We start from the raw sequence: 5,918 nt of genomic DNA on the forward strand, positions 1-5,918 counted from the left end.
TGGTGGTGATGATGGTGATGATGGTGATGATGGTGATGATGGTGATGGTGATGATGGTGATGATGGTGATGGTGATGATGGTGATGGTGGTGATGATGGTGATGGTGGTGATGATGGTGATGATGGTGATGATGGTGATGGTGATGATGGTGATGGTGGTGATGATGGTGATGATGGTGATGGTGGTGATGGTGTTGATGATGGTGATGGTGATGATGGTGATGATGGTGATGATGGTGATGGTGATGATGGTGATGATGGTGGTGATGATGGTGATGATGATGGTGATGGTGATGGTGATGGTGATGGTGATGGTGGTGATGATGGTGATGGTGGTGGTGATGCTGTTGAAGGATCCTTTTGCTGGGAGCACACCCTCTTTGCTCTAATACCCGTCCCAGGCCCAGCCCGGCCCCTGGGCCTGCTCCCAGCACTCTCCCCTGCCTCCCCCAGGTCAGGATGCCCACAGGCCAAGATGAACCACGGAACCCCAGGACTCAGAGTCTGTTCTCTGAAAGCAGACGCGCGGACCCGATGCATTTCGAACATCCTTCCCCGCGTGCGATCCTGACACTCCCCTCCCCTCCGGCTTTCATCTTTTTCCGCCTCGTGCCTTCCGGGTGCTGTCAGCTTACGCTCCTGGCACTTGCGAACGATTACACGACTCGCTTTCGGGGAAAATAAAAAGTGACATCGGTTCAGAAGGCTGCTGCTAATTCGACCTGGCACTGGCCTCAGAGGCGATGCCTGATGATGCAGGAACCGTGAGGCGCTGGGATCCAGCTCCATCCAGAAGGGGAGGGGGGAGATGACATTTAATTTTATTTTTAGACATTTTTCTTTGAACTGTTCTTACAGACACTGCAGGACAAAAAATAAAAATCTGCAACGATTTTACTATAACAAACTATACCATCCGTGCACAACATCACACATTCCCATTAAATGATGCAAAAGGGGGATATTAATGGTAAACAGAAAACAGATTTTTTGGGGGGGAGTGGTGGGAGAAACAGTAAATGACGATCTAATGAAAAATTATCTTAAAACGTAGTAACAAGAGCCAGGCTGGTGTGGCTCAGGGGTTGAGCATCGTCGTATGAACCGGGAGGTCAGGGTTCGATTCCCGGTCAAAGGCACAGGCCTGGGTTGCGGGCTCCATCCCCAGTGGGGGGCGTGCAGGAGGCAGCCGGTCCATGAGTCTCTCTCCTAGATGATGTTTCTCTCTCTCTTTCCCTCTCCCTTCCTCTCTGAAATCAATTAAAAAAAATTTTTAAAAAACTTAATAAAAAGAAGCCACTGTCCCTAGCTGGTTTGGCTCAGTGGATAGACCGTCAGCCTGCAGACTGAAGGGTCCCGGGTTCGATTCCCGGTCAAGGGCACATGCCCAGGCTGCGGGCTCCATCCCCAGTAGGGGGCGTGCAGGAGGCAGCTGATCCATGAGTCTCTCTCATCATGGATATTTCTCTCTCTCTCCCTTTCCCTTCCTCTCTGAAACAAAATATATATCTAAAAACATAAGAAAATTTTAAAATGTATGATCAGAGGCGATTTTAATTGAGTGAAGACGATAGCAACTGGCTATTTATGAAGTCATACCTCAGCTTGGAATGAAAATGCGAAAAAAAACCCAAAATTTTTTTATAATAAAAGCCTAATAGGCTAAATGTCCGGTCTACTGGTTGGCCGTTCAACCAATCAAAGCGTCATATGCTAATGAGATGCTAAGGCTGCTCAACTGCTCGCTATGACGTGCACAGACCACCAGGGGGCAGACAGTCAACTGGTCGACCAGTCGCTATGACGTGCACTGACCACCAGGGGGCAGACAGTCAACGGGTCGACCAGTCGCTATGATGTGCACTGACCACCAGGGGGCAGACAGTCAACGGGTCGACCAGTCGCTATGACGTGCACTGACCACCAGGGGCAGACAGTTGACGAGTCGGCCAGTCGCTATGACGTGCATGACCACCAGGGGGCAGACGCTCCAACTGGTAGGTGAGCTTGCTGCTGGAGTCCGGCCAATCGGGACTGAGCGAGACGGGCCAGACACGCCCTGGAGCCCCCCCGCGGTCCCTCCCCGGCCCCGATCGTGCACCCGTGGGGTCCCTCGGCCTGGCCTGTGCCCTCTCGCCATCCGGGACCCCTTGGGGGATGTCCGAGAGCCGGTTTCGGCCCCATTCCACAGGCCAGGCTGAGAAAACCCACAGGTGCACGAATTCGTGCACCGGGGCCTCCAGCAAAATAACAAAAGCCAATTTCCAAATTGAAAAATGAAGCCATCGCCAGAAGCACGCCTCCTTTCTTAAAAATTCTTTCTTCTCTTTTCTTTATTCTTTGTAAGTCTTGCCGACTCTGCCAGCTGCTGATCACGGGGGGATCTGTGGTAGCAAATTGTTAACATATAATTTGTTCCTGAGATTCCACATGGAGTCCTGGCATTGGCGTGGATGCTCGTTTGGGGGTTTAGTTTTGGCTTTAAGACCAAAAAACTTAAATTTAAAAAAAAAAAATGATGAGCCATCAAAGGCGTCTTTCTCGGCGCAGTTTGCTTTGAAAGAGGTTTCACGTTCCTTTTGGGCTCGCCACGGCTCCTGCCTTAAATTAAAGGGTGGCAAGGACAAGTACCTATTAAAGAAATCTAAAAAATATATATATATTATAATACCATGAAAAGTGTCGATGTTTTATAGAGGCCTGCAAATGGGGTTCTGTCTTGCATGCATTTCATGGGTGGGTTGCCTGGTAAGAGCTGCTTAATCTAAAACCGGTGCCTTCTCATTTTAGGATAGCGTATACGGCAATACGTCGAATGCTTTGCAATAAGAAGAAGAAGAAAAAAACCCCATAATATAGGGATCTGAGAAATCCTTCTAAAACCTTCATGTGCGTATGAATCACCCCGGGATCCTGTTACCAAGAAATGATGGTTGAGGGTCCAAAACGAGGTAATTTTTTTTAAAATATATTTTTATTGATTTCAGAGAGGAAGGGAGAGGGAGAGAGAGAGAGAGAAACATCCATGAGGGGAGAGAATCATGGACGGGCGGCCTCCTGCACGCCCCCGGCTGGGGATGGAGCCCGCAACCGGGCCTGTGCCCTTGACCGGGAATCGAACCCGGGACCTCCTGGTTCCTAGGTCGACGCTCAACCACTGAGCCACACCGGCCGGTTGCTATTCCTCCTTAAGTAGGATCTTCACTTTCCTTCCGTTCTTCTCTATGAAGGAAGATGAAATAGAAAAAGAAAAAAGAATTAGGAGCAAAATAGTTGTTTCACACAAAAAATAAAATAAATAAAATAAAATAAAATAAAATAAAATAAAATAAAATATAAAATAAAATAAAATAAAATATAAAATAAAATAAAATATAAAATAAAATAAAATAAAATAAAATATAAAATATAATATAATATAATATAATATAATATAATATAATATAATATAATATAATAAATAAATAAAATAAAATAAAATAAAATAAAATAAAATAAAATTCCCATTTATTTAGATGTTGAAAGAACTCCAAGATCCCGATATGAACAGAAAAAAGGAGAAGAAAGAAAGAAAGAAAAAACCCACCACATATAATGATGCTGTGTCGACTGCTCGGTGGTTAAGAAGTCGGAGATGGAGGCCACGCCGTGAATCCAGACTCCAGCTCCCCCTCGGAGAATTCCAAAAACCCTGACTCACTGGTTTCAGAGAGAGAATGTCTGGGAGCCGACGAGAACGGACGTGAAATGAAAGCCTTTAATGAACAGGATCAGGGTGAATTATTTTATTTGTTACTGACCTTTTTTTATTGACAATGAAGAAGTCAGTTCATGGCCTCATTATGTTTCTACGAGAGGCCCCGGTGCACGAATTCGTGCACTAGTGGGGTCCCTCGGCCTGGCCTGCGGGATGGGGTTGGAACCGGCTGTCTGACACCCCCCGAGGGGTCCTGGATGGCGAGAGGGCGCAGGCCAGGCCGAAGGACCCCACTGGTGGACGATTGGGGCCGGGAAGGGACCATGGGAGGGTTCCAGGGCGTGTCCGCCCGACTTGCTCAGTCCCGATTGGCCGGACCCCAGCAGCAAGCTCACCTACTGGTGGGAATGTCTGCCCCCTGGTGGTCAGTGCACGTCACAGCGACTGGTCGACGAGTTGACTGTCTGCCCCCTGGTGGTCAGTGCACGTCATAGCGACCGGTCGACTGCCCCCTGGTGGTCAGTGCACGTCACAGCGACTGGTAGACCGGTCGACTGTCTGCCCCCTGGTGGTCAGTGCACGTCATAGCGACTGATTGACCAGTTGACTGTCTGCCCCCTGGTGGTCAGTGCACGTCATAGCGACTGATTGACCAGTTGACTGTCTGCCCCCTGGTGGTCAGTGCACGTCACAGCGACTGGTCGACTGTCTGCCCCCTGGTGGTCAGTGCACGTCACAGCGACTGGTCGACTGTCTGCCCCCTGGTGGTCAGTGCACGTCACAGCGACTGGTCGACTGTCTGCCCCCTGGTGGTCAGTGCACGTCACAGCGACTGGTCGACTGTCTGCCCCCTGGTGGTCAGTCCACGTCACAGCGACTGGTCGACCGGCCGACTGTCTGCCCCCGGTGGTCAGTGAACGTCACAGCGACTGGTCGACAAGTTGACTGTCTGCCCCCTGGTGGTCAGTGCACGTCACAGCGACTGGTCGACAAGTTGACTGTCTGCCCCCTGGTGGTCAGTGCACGTCATAGCAAGCGGTTGAGTGGCCTTAGCATATCATTAGCATATGACGCTTTGATTGGTTGAACGGCCGACTGGTCGACCAGACGCTTAGCCTATAGGCTTTTATTCTATAGGAATTTTCACCCGTTAGACAATAGGCTCTTTCTGTGACTTCTTCCTATGTCATCAGAGATGGTGCCTCCTGACAAGATGTGAATGCCGTGAGATAATTTTTAAAAATGTATCTTTATGGATTTCAGAACGAAGAAGGAACAGGGAGAGGGAAACATCCATGAGGAGAGAGAATCATGGATCGGCCGCCTCCTGCACGCCCCCTACTGGCGACGGAGCCCGCAACCCAGGCCTGTGCCCTGACCGGGAATCGAACCCGCAACCTCCTGGTTCATAGATTGATGATCAACCTCTAAGCCATGCCAGTTGGATAATCATGATATATATATATATTTTTAAAAATATGTTTTATTGATTTTTTACAGAGAGGAATGGAGAGGGATAGAGAGTTAGAAAGATCGATGAGAGAGAAACATCGATCGGCTGCCTCCTGCACGCCCCCCACTGGGGATGTGCCCGCAACCCAGGTCCATGCCCTTGACCGGAATCGAACCCAGGACCCTTCAGTCTGAAGGCTGACGCTCTATCCACTGAGCCACACTAGCTAGGGCACCCATGATATAATTTAAGATTCGTGAGCAGTAGGAAGTAGGACCATTAGGACATAAAAATGTCCCTTGGGGAATTGAAAAACCCAGACACACACACACACACAAAGATAAATAATTACCAGCAAAGAAAAGAGTAGGAAATAATGATTAACGATGATCCATGGCTCTTATGGGAGGGGGAGGGGGTGGGCAATGCTCTCAGCCAACAGTGTTTTAGGTCAATAATATCGGGGAAGTTCCCCATCCGAGAAATTCAATGTATCCTTTGGGATTCAAGATGGCAGCTCACGCCCGGGCTGGTGTGGCTCAGTGGGTAGAGCGTCGGCCTGCGGACTGAAGGGTCCCGGGTTCGATTCCCGGTCAAGGGCACAGGCCCGGGTTGCAGGATTGATCCCCAGTGTAGGGGGCGTGCAGGAGGCAGCTGGTCCCTGATTCTCTCTCATCATGGATGTTTCCATATCTCTCTCCCTCTCCCTTCCTCTCTGAAATCAAATATATATGTGTATATATGTGTATATATGTGCATATATATATG

This window comes from Myotis nattereri, assembly GCF_964212035.1.
Source record: "Myotis nattereri genome assembly, chromosome: X".
In the NCBI taxonomy this organism is placed as follows: Eukaryota; Metazoa; Chordata; class Mammalia; order Chiroptera; family Vespertilionidae; genus Myotis; species Myotis nattereri.